Source organism: Lagopus leucura, unplaced genomic scaffold (genome assembly GCF_019238085.1).
Source record: "Lagopus leucura isolate 7727_CA_CO unplaced genomic scaffold, USGS_WTPT01 Super-Scaffold_54, whole genome shotgun sequence".
Taxonomy (NCBI): domain Eukaryota; kingdom Metazoa; phylum Chordata; class Aves; order Galliformes; family Phasianidae; genus Lagopus; species Lagopus leucura.
In genome coordinates, this window is record NW_024962251.1 from 156511 (window position 1) to 176537 (window position 20027).

Here is a 20027-nt window from a genome sequence, read left to right on the forward strand (position 1 = left end):
TTGATGTTGAACTTGAGTTTGAGAGAGGTAGAGGATTTTTAAAAGGGCACAGGCTTTTTCTGGTCACAGGATGCCACGACAACATCACCAACAGGGGCTGGGGAAGGTTTTGTTTGGCAAGGATCATAGAATCATGAAATGGCGTGGGTTAAAAATGACCACAATGATCAAATAGTTCCAACCCCTTGCCATGTGCAGGGTCACCAACCAGAAGACCAGGCTGCCCAGAGCGACATCCAGCCTGGCCTTGAATGCCTGCAGGGATGGGGCATCCACAGCCTCCTTGGGCAACCTGTTCAGTGCATCACCACCCTCTGTGTGAAAAAAAATTTCTCCTAACTGGATCTAGTGGATGGCTGGGGCCATGCACAGGGGCTTAAAAGCCACCATCACAATTGATCTCAGGTTAAAGCATCACCACCACCTCTCCAACTGTAGCTGGGGTGATATCCCATGGGAAGACACAGCAATTGCCAGTGTATTGCAGCAAATGAACTGCAGAGCATATCTGTGAAGGAATGGCACTTCTTCAGCTGGTCTTGCTGTTTTTCTGTCTCTGCTTTGCTAAAGATGGTGGTTTTTTTAGGTTTCTTCATGCTCCTGGGAGGGGGAGAAGCAGATAGATAGACAGTGAAATGAAATGCTAGGCTAGTCAGTAGTGAGTAACGAGTCATTGCATCACCCACAGGAAGAGCACTTTCAGGCAGGTATATTAGATATACTTGACACCCATCTGCAAGTATACCCACAGTTATGAAATGATACGTTATGTTTAACAACGGCTGCATATCCATGCTCAGGAGTGCTCTGCATGCTAGATGGGCTATTACACCAGAGAGCTTCATTGGGCATGAAGGTGAGGAATCTTTTTCCTTTTTCAAACTGTGTTGTAATCAAATTCTAGGTAGAAGGGGGACTGATTTTTTCCCTTTCTGTAACGAAAGAGATAGGAGATAGATCTGAGAAACAAGTGGGACTACCTTATTTTGAGAAAGCTTCACTTTGGTAGGACTAAGTCTGCTTTAGTTGCTCTATTAAATTCCATCCCAAATTTGAGCAAACAGGGATGTACAGTTACCAGAGCAATGGAAGAATCGTTTTGCTGGAAGCATGGCAGTGTACTTATGGAAAATGATGAAATAAAGATGCAGGAGAAAGCTTGTCATGAAAAGCAGCAACAAGAGAGCATGGTGGGCAGTGTGGTACAGGCAACATTTCGTGGAAGTGCCAGAATGACTTTTGCTTGGATTATTGCAGTTTGTCATGTAGGTGGCTTATGGTGGCCATGTTAGAGGAGGTTTTGCAGACCACAGCTCTCTGGAAACTGTTGAAATAAAGTGTTCATAACTCCCATGGAGGGAGACAGAAAAAATGTACAATTTCAGTATGCAGAACCGTCAACATGCTTTTATTTATTCTGTTGTTTACTCAAAGGCAACTTCATTCGTGATGCCAAGTTGAGCACTTTGGAGGCCCACCCTGGCAGTGGCAACCTGTTTACTTCAGCTATAATGGTGAGATATTTTTAAACATAGCAGAAGGAACAGTGCAGTGACCTTGCCTTGGATCAGCACTGCATTTTCAGAAGATCAGGAAAGTATTTCTGCCCTTGGAAGGGGAATATTAGAAATCATCTTTTCCAGTACAAGTATCTTGAAGTAACAGAGATACAATATCTTGCTTGGTTTCCATAAAGAAGCTGCAGCTGAGAGCACACTGTTCAGAAAGCCCAAGAGACCTTGGCTTCCTTCCTCCCACTCCTTAAAGTTTCCTGTGTCTTCTGGCCAACTGACTATTTCTGTGATCCTGGATTCTTTGTCTATCAGTAAAATGACAGTATTTCTCCTGAGGATGTTTTGTGACTTAAATAATTTGCTTTAAGACTCTTGGATGAAAGGCTCCAAAAAGTCTGGTGATAAATACATACAGCCAAGACTGCAATTCAATTAAAGCATTCCAATTATTCATGGAAAGAGGAAATGTAAACCAGAAGCTGCCAGATGTGCTCTGCACTCCTTCCAAAATCTTCCTATCAATAATACAGCATGATTTTGTGCTGCAGAGATTCTTCATGCATTCATCATTGGAAAGAAATCTCAATCAGAGCACTACCAGCTCTGTGATAGTTCTCTGCAGATCTATAATCCTCTATAGTAGATATTGGCATCAAGAAAATATCTACTGATGTTTAGCCTGGGAAAAACATCACCATTTGTTACTCAGCCCAGATCAGGTGCGAGGGTGTATTACACACTTTCCTTAAAAATTCAACCTAGTCGTGGAGATAAGTGTGTGCCACAGGAATGGAAGTGAGAACATGTGTCCACATTGGAAGAAGTTAAATAAACATTTGTGAATAGCAGTATGCTTGATGATCTGTTCTTCCATGTATGCTGCTTCCACGAACTGCTGCAGCATTGCAGCCCTGAAAGTTGTGATGCTGGGCTGTGGAGATCTCAGCACAGGGTGAATGCAAAGCATGCATCCCCTGTGGGGCCTGGAGTTTGAGGTGGTCTGCTTCTGGCCCTTGGGGTCACCACCAAAAGTCAATCAAAGCAATGTCAAGGCCGGAATTTGCTCCCCCAGTCCTGGTGCAGATGTTATGCAGCTAGCAGCTCTCACAGCAACTGTCCTGGGCTGCCTGTACACTGCTCTTGCAGTGTATTTCCTTTGCAGGTGACAAGTCATATAGTTAGGAAGGTATGGCCAAAATCTCCAGTAGTGACCATGCATCAAAGAGAGCCCTAAGAAATGCTGCCTTACATAAAAAGAACAGGTGGTTATTTTCCCAGCAAAGATTGGCTTGGAAGAGAAGCTAAGGCAAATAGCCAGGAAACGATCGTGTTTCACTTTGGGAGATCTTTCTAGCTGGCTTACGTGTTATGGATAACAACCAGGAGGCTGGAATTAGACTGCTAGGATACATGCAAACCTTTCATTATAAATTCCAGCCTATTAATGATAGTTTAATTTATTTTGGTGAGGCTCTTGGCTACCTTTGGAAATTCCTACGTAGTTTCCACAGGGCAAAGACTGAAGTGTCCATGTGTCCTGCTAGTCTGAGAATGCAATGGTGTGTGCAAGATGAGGAGCTTCCTTTCGGAGAGACAGGGTCTATCCACTTGATAATCTATTGATTTCAAACTTAGAAAATAAGTAATAAGTAGCAATCTCTCTTTTTTCCCACCCACTCTTAAGAAAAATAATTTGGAGCAACAACGGGTTCAACAGACCTGCTGCTTAGGAGGCCCAGAAGCCCTGACAGCTCACGTCACCCTGAGTCTGCTCAGCTTTATACTTCCACAGTGCAGTAAGGACATTTTATCTCTAGGACCATGCACGTTCCAGGTTTCACATGTGGAGGTCAGTACAAAACACTTCTGCTGTGCGGCGTCCCACCCCTACACGTTCAGTTCACCCACCGAGCCAAGGTCTTCAACAGCAAAGATCTCAGTGACTTAACACAGAGTTTACTCGAAGCCCAGCTCACCTTGACACTGCAGCCCTTGCCATGTGCAGTTCAGGTACTAAACAAGATCCAAGGTTCAGGCCTCAAACATCCGGATAAAAACTCTCCCAAGAACAGAATCCAACCTTTGGACTTTTTTCCAAGGAAGTTCTGCTTGTGCTGCAGTGCGGTTATCACTGCCTCAAAGTGCATCACATGTCCCATAAGGGCAAATGATACGCAATAAAATCCACGTACAGATCCACGTACATATTGTTACATATTACATAACATTACATAAGAGGGGAACACCACTTAACAAATCCCTCCCTTTTCTCACAGATTGCTCCATCACAGCTCTGTGTGTTACACTGGCAGAGGTGTTCACCATGAAGTGGGATGGGGGAAGGCTCTTCTAACAAACCAAGTCTGGATGATTCTCCCTTGACCTTTATTCAGCATTTTTACTGACAGATTTTTAAAGGCAGTCTAAGACCTTCGTGTGCTGTTTTGAAATTCTGTGCAGGAGGCTTACTTACTGCTTCAGTCACTTCTATTTCCAAGCCCTTTTCCTTATTTGCATGCGTACTCTAGATGGGAAAGTCTGAAAGTGACCTTCAACAGGTCACTGCAGCTCCCTCTGCTCACTGCCTTGCAACTCTTTACATGGGATTTCATTAGTACCTAGTAACTCAATTTGCATGGCCAAAGTAGGTCATTCCAAATTTAGTCACTGCCCTCTTTTTGTACAGACCCAACCTCTTTACGTTCCTGCAGCTACACCATGCTCTGCTCACTGTGAGGCACGGCTGTGGGACCCTGACCTTCCACCCCATATCAATGTGGGCTCTGTACAAACAGAATAACAGAATCACAGAATCACAAACCTTGTGGGAAGCTGAGGCCACTGCCAACAAGGCCTTAAGATCTAAATAAACAGCACAAGAATGAGAGGTGGTCTTCATTTTACCATTGGAAAAATGAGGCAGTAAGGGATACCCAAGCCCGTGGCAGAGCTCGGAGCATTCACCAGACCTGTCCCAGTACTGTAGCACTTTCTATCATGATTTTCTAATACAGGTCTTGATTTTCCAGCCAGCTCTCCAGTCACTTAAAATATACTTGTTCTTTCTGTGCACTCACTTTGCTCTGGAGACCCCTGTCTTGGGCTGCCTGACCATTGCAGGGGAAGGATCCAGGCAGGGAGCTGTTGAAATCTGTTGGGAAGGTGAAAGGGTTAGAAACAGCATCCTACACTGGATATCATGCTCAGGTGCTACATGACTGATTATTGTAGGGATGAGATGAAATGAACTCAATTGCTGGAATAAGAACTTCATTAATTGCTCATCTTGGGGCTTCTGTCCACCTTTCATAGCTTTCAGACATTGGTTGTAGCAGGAGGGAATGGTCTAGATTTGGGGAGTATGTGCAGGGCAATCCAGGCTCTGATTTGACATAAAGAACATAGAAGAGAAAGCCCTTTCTCAGGCACAGAGCCATTGCTGAACAGTACTGGCACAGATGAGGCCCTGAATTATCAGTTTAATTCATCTAATCCCATTCTGGACCCAGTTGTACTTTTAGTCCCTCAGCACTGTGGCAAAGTAGCACAGGTAGCATTGATGTCCAGCACTGCTGCTGCTGATGTTTACTTCTGACTGCTTCATCTCCAGCAATGATGCAGCTTCACTAACAGCTTCAGAGTCCTCTTTCCCTGCCTGGAGCTTCAGTCGCCTTCATCTGAGTGCCAGCAAGGAAATACTGCTTTTAAATTATTCAAGAGAAGCATACCTCTCCCTGGAAAGCTTCCAACTCCCAAGTCCACTGGAATAGAGAGTAGGTTTCTCACACTGAACTGGGGAATTTATACTCATAAAAGCGTCTTTCAACAATATAACCTTCAGACTAGTTTGTTTGTTCTGAAGCTTAGGAATTGCTTGACTTAGTAAATAGTGCTCTCATCTGACTGCTAGTTGGTGTCAAATAGGGCAAAACATTAATTCCAGCTGGTATATTGAATGTATTTATTTATTATTGCTTCACCTAATCAAGTTGTTAACCATTTAATTTCCAGAAGGTAGCAATGAAGTGCCATACTTCCCAGTATAATCATAGAATCACAGAATGGCCTGGGTTAAAAAGGACCACAATGCTCATCCCGTTCCAACCCCCTGCTATGTGCAGGGTCGCCAACCAGAAGACCAGGCTGCCCAGAGCCACATCCAGCCTGGCCTTGAATGCCTGCAGGGATGGGGCATCCACAGCCTCCTTGGGCAACCTGTTCCAGTGCGTCACCAACCTCTGTGTGAAAAACTTCCTCCTAATATCTAACCTAACCCTCCCTTTCCCCCTATCACTATCCACCCTCTTAAACAGCCATTCCCAATCCTGTTCGTATGCTGCCTTCAGGTACTGGAAGCCCACAGTGAGGTCTCCCAAGAGGCTATGTGCTGGGCTGTTCTTGTCATTTTACATTACAGCAGGAATCACATTCAGAAGCTTTGTTCATGGAAATCTAGGAACATGCTCTAGAGGTATTTCAACAATTTTTCTAGATCAATTGATTTTTGTGCCTGATCTAACACCAACACTGCTGTTAATAAGGCTATCTTCCTCTACATTCATACCACCCATTTTTAGCTGAGGACAGAGTGGAAAATTTCAACCTAAAAAGCAAATCTCGTGCTTTCTATCAGGTCAAATCTTGTCAAAAGTTTAAGAAATGCTTGGGAAAAGGTGCCACAATGCAATTGAAGCATAAACTAATCAATTTCCTAGCATCCTGAGAAGTGAATGTGCATAGCTATCACTCTGTGTCATAGTTATTGAGAAAATAGAACCTTTCCTAGCATCCTGAGAAGTGAATGTGCATAGCTATCACTCTGTGTCATAGTTATTGAGAAAATAGAACCAGTGGTGGAGGACTGACCCCAAAGATGTGTGAGTTTCTTTCTATTTTGCTTTTATGTTCCATTTCTGAAGGATCCTTGTGCACACATGGCACGAGATTAGCAACAAGATTCACTCCCCTGAACATTCCATGTACAAACAACCAGCAGTCAGAATTGTTAATAATTTACATAATAATATATATTACATGATATATGTGGTGATACATATGATAATATTCTGTATATCCATAACAGCTTGCACATGTCTGTCCAGGTGCCCAAGCCTGCCTGAGTTCTGTGCCCTTACAGAGTGGGGAGCAGACAGATGGAACAAGCAGGCGATGGAAGCTATGAAAGCTGCAAGAACAGCAACGTGCTCCTGAGCCTCTGTAGCACAAATACCAGAGCCTGCTCCTTTGCCACACTTTGCAGAACATCATACATGTGCTGACTGCAGGATTTTCCCATTCAAGGAAAGCTTTTGAAAGATAAACAAATCACGTTTTCTCCACTGCATTATTCCCTTCAGGACCATCTAAGAAGCACTAGTACTGTGGAAATAAAGGCAGACATGCAGGAATAGTAAAGAAAGGATCGCACTAAAATTGAAAATACAAGTCTAGTGCTGTTGTAATTTCTGCTGCAACTCACACTGAACTATTTTTATTTTAAAAGTCTGCTTTTTATGGGGAACGCTGATCCCAAGCCCTCAGCACTACCAATAAGGAAACACATCAAGAGGTAGCAAAATGTTTTTTTTTAATCACTAATATCTTCAAGTCTTTTCAGGGCACCCACTCTGTTCATCACTCCCACGGATGTCTTTCATCCCCTCTGCCCAGCCTGCAGTATCCCAGAGCTCTGCTTGCCCAGCCTTGCTTCCCACTGATGTTTTTGGAGTGTTTCACTTTTCCAAACTAGGGGTGCATGAACTGAGGCAAACAAAATAGGGAGATACATTTGATATTAATGGACTTGTCTAACTGACCAGAAGTCAGCAGGTTCAGGTGCGAGATGACCAGCTCTGGACAGCAGAGTCCCTGGCCTTACCCACTGCCCTGCTGCAGTGAGAGAGGCATGTGAGCAGCCCACCACAGCCTGTGTGGATGCACCTGTAAACCAGAATGCTGCTGGAAGCATCATCCTGGTAGGTGGGAGAGTCAGGAGGCACAACCAAGCAGCTGTTCCATCAGAAGTTCAGATTTATCTTTGCTCCTTTATAATCTCCCACTATGGCACCAAGCACTGACTGTGCTGGTGCTTACGAAAGGCATTCTAAGAAGTGATCTAAAAAGTGAAAGTGTAAATGCAAGATGTACCATCATCTATCTCACACATTCATCTTTCTGCAGCAGCTTGTAGAACTGCCATGTCCATTCCAGTTAATACCTGATAGTAATCTTTTGAATTCAGAGTTTCTTCCTTCCTTGTGTCGCACTGCTTTCACATCACACATGCAGTGTACTGGGGCGCATGCCCTGCTCTTATTGAGGAGGAGTGGGGAGCAACAAAGAAATCTTTCACTTTCAAACATCTCTACACTCAAGTAACTTCTGTTTTATAAAATGCAAATATGCTAAAACACACTATGGCAACACTGAGGTGTGACATCACTGAAGAATTACACACTCCTTGCTTCTTTTGTTACAAAAATCACAGTGCCATGACCATGCAAGCCAGCATCCAGCTTTCCTACTAGTGCCAATGCATTTTAGTGTGTAAGTGCTCTTAAGTGACTCCACAGTGCTTTTTCACTAATGTTCCTAGGATAAATTTCAGCATTACTGTTTAATCCTTCCAGCTATTCATACCACTTGTGGCCACTCATTCTCCACAGTAGCTCACTCCTATCAGCAAAGGCGAGGTGAAAGGCTGTTTTTGCTCAGTTGCTTCGCTCTAGTATTTGTCTAGCCTTGTAGCAACAAAAGCACACTCTAGGTCACTTTGAAGCACCTTAAGACCACTGGGTTCTCAAGGTTGCAGCTCCTGTGCAAAGGGCAGAATTGAGCACCCCACAGCAGTCTGGAACCAAGCTCCCCTGCTGGTTCACGAGCAACACATCCTGCTGATCACAAAGGTGTTTGTAGGACACAGGCAAAGTCGTAACTACATCCTAAGCCCCCACCTGCAGCAGGCTCCACTGGCATCCTGAGCAGAGATGTTGCTGTCAGAGTCTCAGAGATTTTAGGAGTGAGTTTATGTCCCTCGTGACGAACGACCCTAGTTTGCTTCACTAAGCTAAATTTTGTGTGACCGACTGCTAAGGTTAAGTCTTACAGATGCTGGAGCATTGCTCCCAGAGGGAAAAGTGGCCAAGGATGTAACTTTATTCTGTTTTCAGTCACACAGTTTTGCACCTTGTATATTTTACATGCACTCAAAATTCTGGAAGATATTGTTTGTTTTTTTTCCTTCCAACAGTTTTTTGGGCAGCTTGGTTGCCCAGGAAGCACTGTGGGGACCACGCATGCAGTGCTGACCGTACTGCAAAGCACTGCAGAGGCTACACCACATTGCAGCCCAGGGGCAGCAGCACGGGTTGCTGGGTGACCTGTCACCAAACAGATGCAGTCACTTGGGTATTTAAAGCACAGCCCCTCGTCAGAGACCCGTGGTTTTGCTGAGACACCTGTTACTTGCATGTTTGAAATTTCTGCCCTGAACTGACAGGCTCAATATCACGCTCTAGCTAGTTAGTGCTTTTTATAAGGAGATCGTGCAAGATGTGTGCAGTCCTCCCTGACCTGTGATACACCACTGTTACTTAAATCAGACTCAATGTGCACACTACCAAATGGACTGCAGGAGCAGTCTGTCCCTTCCCAAATGAATGGCAGTTTATGCATCTGTTTGTGTTTCCCAGTGTTTGGTGGGAACTGAAGGTGAGCTGCATGCTTCCTACCAAAATACACCATTCAGTAGCAGGAGAGCAAATGCTTGTTTGTCCTTGTTTGCAGTATCTGAAGGAGAACATTTTCTACCAAGATGGGCAGAAATTGTACTGCAGCATCAAATCACTCTAACTACTAGCGATAGAGCTGACAGCTGAATTCCCCCACCTGCTCTGTGTGCTCTCTGCCCCATAAAGGCCTCATCTCATGTGTTGTGGATGGAAACTAAGTGACAGATCAAAGGGATGAACTGAAGGTACGGGGCAGCCAATGCAAACTCCAGAAGCAGAAGATTCCAATTACGAAATCAAAAGCCTCACAGGAAACCTTACTTCAGTTCTTCTGATTATGCACTTGATGGGAACAGAGGTGGTGACCACTTCTGCTGGAAGACTGGGGCCACAAGAATGATTCCTCTGGTTTAGACATGGAAAGTGAGAAGCAGGAGGGCAGAAAGGAGGACTGACCCTGGAGGCAAGCATCGGGGGCTCTACAGCACCAACAGCTCCCACACAGAACAGCAGTCACATTTTTCAGTACGCTACCCTGACTCACATTCAAAATCACATCTGCTCAATACACAGATCCAAGGGGACAAATTCAGCTCAGATAATGCTCCCAGTTTGTGCATTCTTGGAGCTTACTCTGCAGAGGCTACTGCACTGAGCCAGCCAAGACAAAGCAGAATTCCACATACCACATCCTGACTTGGGTAAAGCACATACATGACTACACTAAGATCAGAACTGAGGAGTTTTTTTTTTTTTCACCAGACACTCAGCACAGAATCACAGAATCACAGAATCACCCGGGTTGGAAGGGACCTCAAGGATCATGTAGTTCCAACCCCCCTGCCTAGCAGGGCCACCAAACATACACATTCAGATCAGGTTGCCCAGGACCCCGTCCAACCTGGCCTTAAACACGTCCAAGGACGGGGAGAGGGTTAAGATGTAAGAATCACATACCACCCAAATTTGCAGGACCCAACTGGGTGCAGCCTGAGGCGACCTGGCCTGACTTAATAGCTGACCATGCTTTCAGTTAGAGGTTGAACAAGAAAGATCTCAAGCTCCCTTCCAAGCTGGGCTATCGCAGAAAAGACACCGAATGGAACCAGCAGCTGGAAAACATGCAGTGTCTGATGCACACTTAGCATCTGGCTGAGAGTCAAACATAAAGTACATCTCCAGTCTCCTTGGCAGCAGCAGGGCTATTCACAGGAAAAAGCTGAGCAGAATCACACTCAGCTATCAGCCTGGTACAAACAGAACCGGATGGGCTGTGGTAATGTAAAACACACTGTTCCAAGGCTACTCCAATCTCTAAGCTTCCAACAGTATTACAAGGATGAAAGTTATCCATGAGGCCATCAAAGACAGTAGTCTGCCAAGGAAAGACAAGAATGTTTATGCTGCAAATACATTTTGAAAGGTTTTTGTGTGCTTGAAAACACAACTAGGGCTTTATTAGACATTCCACGTCCTCTTTGACAACATAGATTTTATGTTATTAAAAGGCTGATCATGCCGATGCCTGGAAAAATTCAGCTTTGCACAGTGCTTTACTTATTCCTATCTCTGTATGAACAATTTAATCCTGCTTTGAAGGATTGATGAGTGCCCTGATAAGGACTGAGCACACCAGCAGCTAAGCATCTTGCCTCATCCCTTGCAGCTGCAGTGGTCACCCAGGAGTGAGAGGGGAGGAAGGAAATCCCACAGCCTCTCCCCTGCCTATCTTACAGGTACCCTGGAGGGACCACAAGAAACATTATAAGAAGCATCCTCCTCAGAAACATCTCCCCCATGTCTGCTGGCATGCTGTTCCTGACTCCCCCTTCTGCTGGGCATCTGCTCTCTACCACATCGGGTGCAGGAATGTAATCAGAAAAAAGCAATCCAGCCACTTCCAGCCCTTCTGACTTATTAACCTTGCAGGGGAGCTGTGTCACACTGCTAAGCACAAGGGTTCCCCCATGGTTTGTGAAGCCTTAAGCCCACCAGTGGAAGAGAGACATACTGCTGCAGAGCTGCCACATCCGCTTCCCTCCCCAACTTCACTGCATTGTTATTGTCTTGTGTGTTTACTCTCCTTGGCAAAATCTAGTGGCCAGCAAGGATAGAGTGGTGATTGTCCCCCTCTACTCAGCTCTTATGAGGCCCCATCTGGAGTACAGGAAAGACATGGAGATCTTAGAGGAGGTTCAGAGGAAGGCCACTAAGATGATAAGGGGCTGGAGTACCTGTGCTATGAAGAAAGGTTGAGGGAATTGGGATTGTTTAGCTTGGGAAAATGAAGGCTTCAGGGAGACCTTACTGTGGCCTTCCAATTCTTGAAGGGAGTATATAAACAGGAGGGAGAAAAACTGTTTACAAGGGTGGTTACAAGGTAGTGATAGGACAAGGGGGAATTGTTTTAAATTGAGACAGGAGAGGTTTGGGTTGGATATTAGGAGGAAGTTTTTCACTCAGAGAGTGGTGAGGTGCTGGAACAGGTTGCCCAAGGAGGCTGTGGATGCCCCATCCCTGGAGGCATTGAAGGCCAGGCTGGATGTGGCTCTGGGCAGCCTGGTCTGCTGGTTGGTGACCATGCACATGGCAGGGGTTTGGAACTGGATGAGCATTGTGGTCCTTTTCAACCCAGGCCATTCTGTGATTCTGTGATTTGTCTCCAGAATACTCTGAAGCAGTAAGAAATAACCTGAACTCCTGGAGGACAGGGAACATGCCATCACCCTGCTGCTGAAATACCAAGTATTTTGATGGCAATAACTTCCCTTTGTTGGCAAGCCCTTACACAATGTGGATGTTCTTTCACAACAGTCTTCACCTCAGATGACAGTAAAGGAGAGACTTTAGAGAGCACTGCACATTGTCAGCAAGCAGTCAGTGGTGTTTGTGGCAGAAAGAAGCACACAGCACAGATGTCTTTCGAAAGGATGTCACCCTTCTACAGCAAGCAGAAACAAGCCCCCAGGGAATGCACCTCACCCAAATGCAGACTTTTGGGGGACCCCCTTTGGAATGTGCCCACAGCACCAGGACAGCAGGAATTAGGCAAGATAGGAATGATGATGGTGCTCTGCTAATTTTGAATGACTGCTGGAAGCCAACAGTATTAATAATCCTGATGCTTCTTTGCCTTTTGTAGTTGCTTGGACTGGCATCTAACTTGAAAACTAGGTAAATATAATATTGCTGTGAGCTTTCACAATTGTCACACTTGAGAGATGGCTGAAAAACAACTCAATTTTGAATGCTGAAGCTCCAGACAGTCTGCAAACATGAGATCTGTAGTTTAATGCTGGTTCACTTCCGAATGCAAGTGTCACATCCACAAACATTAACACCTTCATCCAATTTTATAAAACAAAAGTCTAAAATTAGGGATCAGGGGCACGAGAGAGAGGTGCTTGTTCTGAAAGCTTCCCACTGCTAACTCCTACATGTGTAATTTGCCTTGTTTCAGAGGTGTCAAGCACAAGTTCTGCAGCATAAAACACAGCTAGGAACATATCTGAGTAACAGTAATTGTGTACTGAGGTGAATCCTAACTAAACCACACTCTCTCTGCTACCACTTTCCATTGAGCAGGGTGGGGAATTATTGCGCTCTGGATGCTCTCATACCCCTGAGACGAGCCAGAAAGATTTCTAATCCTCTAGACAAGTTCTCAATTGAGTTTTGTAAGTTTAGTTTTGCAAATGAACTGTCAGATTTCATACAGGACCTCTCTCTACTGGGGGAGCAATCAAAGCGCATGCGCTGGCATGTGAAATGCTCACAGCAGGAAAGGAAACAAAGGTAGGCATGGATTACTTTTCCTCTAAATATTAAGTTATCACACACACAACCACACCAAAACAGAAAAATAGTGTCTATCTATCTATACACACAGTTGCATCAAACGCCCGAGTACATAAAACCAAGGAATCTCATGAAAATCAGTTTTTTGCTCAGTGAATAACTCTGTCCACTCACAGTTGTTTTTTGTTTTTCAGCAGCATCGAAGACAAAAGCTGTCACAGACATTTTTACATTTCTTCTTCTCTTAGTGCCTCAGCTTAGCTAGCTGTGATCTCTGAGTTTGCCACTTCAAGATTTAAAAGAGGCTTTTCTTGCTACTTACTGCAAATTCCAGGAGATGCATTAAAATCATAGTTAATTACTCAGGAAAGTTCACAGCTCTTGCAACAAAGAGTTTGCTTCCCTATTTGTAAGGGCATGCCTATGCACTGTCCATTGCACCAAATACGCACATGCATATTTATGCAATGAGCTATACAAAAATTTTTACTTAAGGCAGGCGCACTTGCTGCCTTGCGTTTTTAATGGCAAAGGAATGTTTTCAGCATGTTTCAAGTTGTTTTTCAGCACCCGCCTTCCTCCATCCCCAGTTGCTAGGTGCTGGAGCTTCAGGACACATTGCAGCAGGTTGCAGAACTTACATGCTCAGATTGGAGAGAGAGACTACCATTTCTAGGAAAATTTTTGGTTTGTAAGCCTATCTGGCACTATTGACTGATAAAAATCCCAATTCCACATGGAAGCTGCCCATCTCCCTGATTTAGTTAGCAACAGCAACATTCCCAGAATTCATCAGCCTAATTGGACAGTTATTGAACAGTATTCCACTGAAAGCCAAAAGCACTTTCTGGAAGAAGCACCATAAATCATCTTCCAGAGAACATACAATAAAATATCTGAACAATCTCAGCTATCATTCTTCTGGAGGTCTCTAGCCAATTTTTACAGATGATGGAAATGTTTTTGTTTTTGTTTTTGTTTTTTCCAGCTGCTAATCATTAAAATAATGATGTGCTTTTATCTCTGAATTGGAGACATATGGGTTCAAAAGGTGAATTATTTGGTTGATAAGAAATTGGTTGGAAGGTCACAGCTGGAGAGCTGTGGTCAGTGGCTCTGTGTCCAGGTGGAGGCCAGTCATGAGCGCTGTCCTCCAAGCTCTGCCTTGGGACCAGAACTCTTTTCTACCTTTGTCAGAGTCCTGGGTGATGGCACTGAGTGCACCCTCAGCAAGTTTGCAGGTGGCACTGAGTTGAGTGGTGCAGTTGACACAACAGAAGGAAGGGATGCCATCGAGAGGGACCTGAACAGCCTTGGGTCCATGTAAAGCTCATGATGTTCACTGAGGCCAAGTGCACTTGGCTCAGCGCCGTCCCAGCTATGAGTAGAGACTGGGAGAGGAGCTCCTTGAGAGTTGACCGGCTGAGAATGACCTGGGGGTCCTGGCAGATGACAAACCACATGAGCCAGCAGTGTGTGCTTGCAGCTGGAAAGCCAACGCTCTCCCAGGATGCATTAAAAGAGTGGCCAGGAGGGCAATGGAGGTAATTGTCCCTCTCTGCTCTGCCCTTGTAAGGCCCGACTGATGGAAAAGTTTCAAGAGCAGCAGCTGTTTGTTGATGGATCTACAGTATGTAGTACAAATAGCTTTGTGAATCCTACTCTCAAAGCCAGCAAAATATTTAATCATTGAAGAACCTGTGAGTCCAGTATTACTAATGTATTTTGTCTTTAGCCCTGACAGATGACAAACAACATGAGCCAGCAGTGTGTGCTTGCAGCCTGGAAAACCAACAGCGTCTCAGGCTGAATCAGAAGAGTGGCCAGGAGGACAATGGAGGCGATCATCTTTCTATACTCTGCCTTTTTCAGGCACCATCCAGAGTACTGTGCCTAATTGTGGTGCCTGCAACACAGAAAAGGTGTGGAGCTTTTGGAAAGGGTCTGGAGGAGGCCCACAAAGAGGGCTGGACTTCTACAGACACACTGAGAGAGTTGGTCTGGTTTATCTTGGCGTTCTGGAGAGATCTCACTGTGGCCTTTCAGTACTTCAAGAGAGCTTATAAACAGTAGGGGTCTGACAGTGATAAGAGAACGGGGAATGGCTTTAAACTAAAAGAGTGGAGATTTAGTTTAGATGTTAAAAGAAATTTTTTACTCAGACAGTGGTGAGTAACTGAAACAAATTGTCCAGAGAAGCTGTTGATGCACCATTGCTGGAGGCATTCAAGGTCTGATTGGATGGAAGCTGGGCAGCCTCATCTGATCACTTGTAACCCTGCCCACGGCAAGGGAGTTGAAACTAGATTTAAGATGCCCTTCAGCATAAGCCATGCTGTTGTACACCCAGAGAAGCCATCAATGCTCTCCATCTCTGGAGGTGTTCAATGTGAGGCTGGGTGGGAGCTCTTGGCAAACTGATCTAGAGCTTGATCTAGCTGTTGGCAACCCTTCCCATGACAGGGCTTAGGTCTAGGTGATCTTTGTGGTCGTTCCAACCCAAGCCATTCTATGATTCTATGTATGTTTCTTTCTACCTTCTGAACAATAATTTATTCAGCATTGAGTTGCTTGCAGGACCAAAGTTTGTACTGAGTGGTCCATTACAGAAAACACTACAGTGATTTTGCATCTGTTGTGGTGGAGATTTTAGCACCATACCAGAGAATGGTTTGATGACTACGCATAAAATCTTAGTTGCTAGAGAAGACAAAGCTAGATTTGCACTTGCATCTTTTTTGGTTTTGAAGCTTGCTAAAATTACTGAAGTATTATTTAAAATTTCTTTTCTAGCCTGGCAGTTTACTGTATGTGAACAGAGACACCAGTACTCTATCTATAGTAGCTGCCTTGTGTTGCTTTTTGCCACTGGTACAGTAATGACACTTCATTTTCCCACCGATCGTTTTTTCAGTATCCTCTCACAGCTGAAATAAAACATACAACTGCCTGCTAAACCAGCCTGGTTTGAGGTAGCTGCATGCTCTTCATTCACTTTCCTTCTGTTCATGTACAGCCATGTTGCACAGTTGAAGACTAAGTCAGATGGGTATAGAAAAGAGTAGCACCCCTCCAGTTTGTCTCAATACTATTACAGACAGACCAACACCTTCAGGCACCCTGACTATTACTCCATCCCAGCTTAGATGATGGCCCAGCTCAAAGTGGAGAGCTACCTGTGCCAGCACATTGTTTCCACAGCATCTGCTTCAACAGCAGAAAAGCAAGGCTGTTGTGTGCATGAGACGAAAGGAGTGCTGGCCAAAGCAGCAAGAGCTGAAGTGTGCCTCTTGGCCTTTTCCCTTGCTCACAGTGCAGTAGAATCAAGCCCAGAGCTTTGCCCAACAGCATGAAAGATGACAAGGAAAGACTACTCCAAGGAGCTGATGAACAAGGGCTGACAATAGGCATCTGTTCACCTAATTCCCTAATTCACATATAGCCTCTGAAAGTCCAACTGCCCAGCACATCCTCCTCCTTCCTAAAAGCTCTTTCTAAGCCCTTCTTCCTTCCCCTATTCTAAAACACAGCCCTCTACCAGTCTGAGATCAGATTTTCTTTTGCCTGCTTTACTGAGGAGCCTTCGGGAGCTCTGTGCAATCAGTGCTATTTACTGTACAGCCAGAGGTGTTATTATCCAGCCAGAATGAAGCTGGCAATAAGCAATGGTGTGAGCATGTTCAGGGCTCAGACAAAAGTGCATTTATATGCTTCTCCAGACCCACCAGCAGGTGCCTGTATCTTGGGCTAGGGCGCAATCACTGCACACACAGTGCTTCACTTCCTGCAAGCATGTCCAGCTGTCTTTTTTCCCCTCCTTTGGATGTAGAGAAAATAGTTCTATATTTAATTCCAGTATGGGAAACCACAAACTGCAGAATCAGCAAGTTTGAAAACATAGGACTGGCAGTTTCAACAGAGGGCAAAATTTTATATACCTGCATGGGAAGAAATCCAATGCTACTGACTCTGGAATGAGATTTGCTTACAGAATCACCACAGCTTACACCATCAACAACTACTCTGTATGCAAGCAGTCTCACACAAGGCATAACACATCATGTGAAGAAACAATCAACAGTCAGAGGGTCTCATTTTGCCCATCTCAGCCAACTTTCCTGTTTGTTCTTCGCCATCATGAAATTAAGAGAAATCAAACTATAACCCCATTGGTCAGATAGCTCCACCTGGATGAGCAAGTGGAAGGATTATGTGACATGTGGTGTAACAAATATACAAACCGCCCTGACCAGCAACTGCAGCTGCTGCTGTCTAATAACAAGTGGGATACCAAAGGCTTCTCCTGTGGTTGTGAGTAATCTAGCCCTATCTGGATGGTCTCACACCTAGTAACAGCCGAGCTTGTGCCAGTTCTACAGTGGAAACTGCTGTCAGGATCTCTGCCTTCTGTGCAGCCTACTGAGAAAATTACTGACATTTTCAAGGCTGTCTTATTTCTGCTGAATATACTAAACTGGCTGAAGATGTCAGAAAACTATTAAGGATAGACATGTACAGTATGACTATGCGGTGGTATCAGCCTCACTTCCCTAAGAAGTGAATCTAAAGAAACAGATGAGAACTTTTTATTTTTCCTCAAAGCAGAGTCTCTGTATGTGAAATCACCAAGGCCATAACATACCAGCTGCAAAGGGTCTCAAAAGTAACATTCCCAGAGCCGGATAACCTGAGCACTTGCTACAGGCAAGCTTCCCAGGGTCACTTTGAGAGAGCTCTGAACCCGTGCCTTGGTTTCTGCATTTCTGTAATAGAGCACATACTTCTTAATATCACACTGGCAGCATTTGCATTAAGGTCAATCATGCTGTCAGGCACGTACAGTACGGCTGATTCATTTTCCAACAGCTAATGATGTGGTAGGTCCACCATAGCAATCAAGCACATTATCTCATTTTCCAGTTCAAACCATTGCACAAATTACAGGGTGTTATGTTGGAAATGCAGTAACCACTTAAAAGGAAGAGGAAAAAACACCAAACAATGTGTCAACCTGCATTTAAGGCAGGAAGAGAAACAAAATTATGACTATGTTTGTGTTAGGAAGGAGTAGATCTGCAGAACAGAGCTGGTGCCAAGAACCAGAAGTTATACAGCACACTTCTGGGGTAAAGAAGGGAAAAAGGAGAGGAAAAAGTGCTCATTTCAGAACAACTTAGCATCTAACCCCACAAACATAACACCCCATTAGTGCTAAGTGCCTGTTATGTGAGCTTGCAAAAAAACATTTTTCAGCTTAGCTTCATTTAAAAGGAATCCAGGACAGGGAATAAAACAACCATGTGATGTGAACAAAAGCACAGAAAGAGAAGGCAAATGGCAAAGTTGCTTCAGAAGCATGCTCACTCAGCATGGGCCAGCTACGCTGCAGGACAACTTGCCCTTTGGCTCCACGGTTAACATGAGTTGGGACTGAAATAAGCCATATGCTGGTTTAGCAACTGGCTGACCATCTCCCTCAGTGAGAATTTTAATATTTAACTGGTCCTGATTTACTTATTTTCGGCTCCTTGAAGTTTATATTAAATGTGATGAAACAAAAACATGATGAATGAAGCCAGAAAGCAGCACACAGATAGTTTAGAACTTAATTATACAGGATAGCAAATAGAGAATTGCCAGACTACAGCTAGCAAAGCTGCAGAGAAATTTAAAAGAGACAGTGCAATTCTGATAGTCACAGGTGCATGAGGAGAGCAAAGCAGAAAAGCAAGTTTGCTATTCTGAAACTATGGGAGGACAACACAAAATAATTTGTCTCACACACAGTATATTTAGCCTCTCTTTTCAGTTAGGCTAATGCAGTACTTGAAAGGAAGTATCCAACAAGAACTGGAACAGGACAATAAAAGCTATACTACCTTAAGAGAAAATAATTCAGTATTGCAACTGTGCTTGCAGCCCAGAAGGCCAGCTGTTCCTGGGCTGCATCAAGAGAAGCGGGACCAGCAGGTCAAGGGAGGTGAAAAAAAGGAGGAACCAAGCCATCAAAAGGTTGGTTTTACTGACTGGGTGACACTGTTTGCTCAGTTCAGAAAGTTTGATTTGAGCATTTTTGCTGCCTTTCACTTGAACACTGGGAGGTTAACTCTCTGCATCAAGGACAAAGAAGCATGAAACTACTGAACATAAGTAACTGTGGAAAAAAGTAAACATTGAAGGGGAATTAAGTTCACTGAAGGACTGAAGTGCCAAACAGATCAAGGAAGAAAAATTTGGCAAGGAAATTACAACTAGATAAAACTTCAAGAGATGCAATGGAAGGAATCCTTAGAATTTCAGACAGCGACCCATGTTTCTTACAGCCTTCAGGGAGTCAAGGCTACTGCTTACATCACAGCCTCATACTTGAAACAGGCACTTGTAGGAGTCAGAAAGCAATTCTGTCTTTTCCTCCTTTGTGCACATTTGTAACTTTTGTGCTTCCATGTCCACTCTTATCAACTTTATTCCTTCGTGTCAGAAAAGACAGTAAGGTAAGGAGTGGAGAGAGGTGTGACCTTATTTTCCACTGTTCTTGTAAGTGGCTCTTGAAAAATTAGGTGAAGGAGGAAAAAAACCACAAGTGCACTGACTTTGGCAGAGTAGCCTACCATTCACTTGGCCTCTTTTGCTCTCTCCATGTGGGACTGTGAATTTTCATCTTCAACTGACAGCCAGCATTCGTTATTGCCAAAAAGCACTTTGCATGGGTATACAGCTCAGGTGGACACTCCTAAATGAAACAGCTACCATCATCTGCAACTGCAGAGGGATGAAAAACAACGTAAGTTACCATTTCTGGTTTTTCCCTTTCCTAGTTGAGTGAACCCATGTTCAGATTATTAAGCCATCTGTTTAACAAGAGTGTGAAAGCTCTGAATCGGATTATCTCATCCAGAACATCATTTTTTGATGCACGTGTTTCTGACTAGGCCTAAAACTAACACTTCAGCTCTCTGAATTGGACACTACCTCATGGGATTGT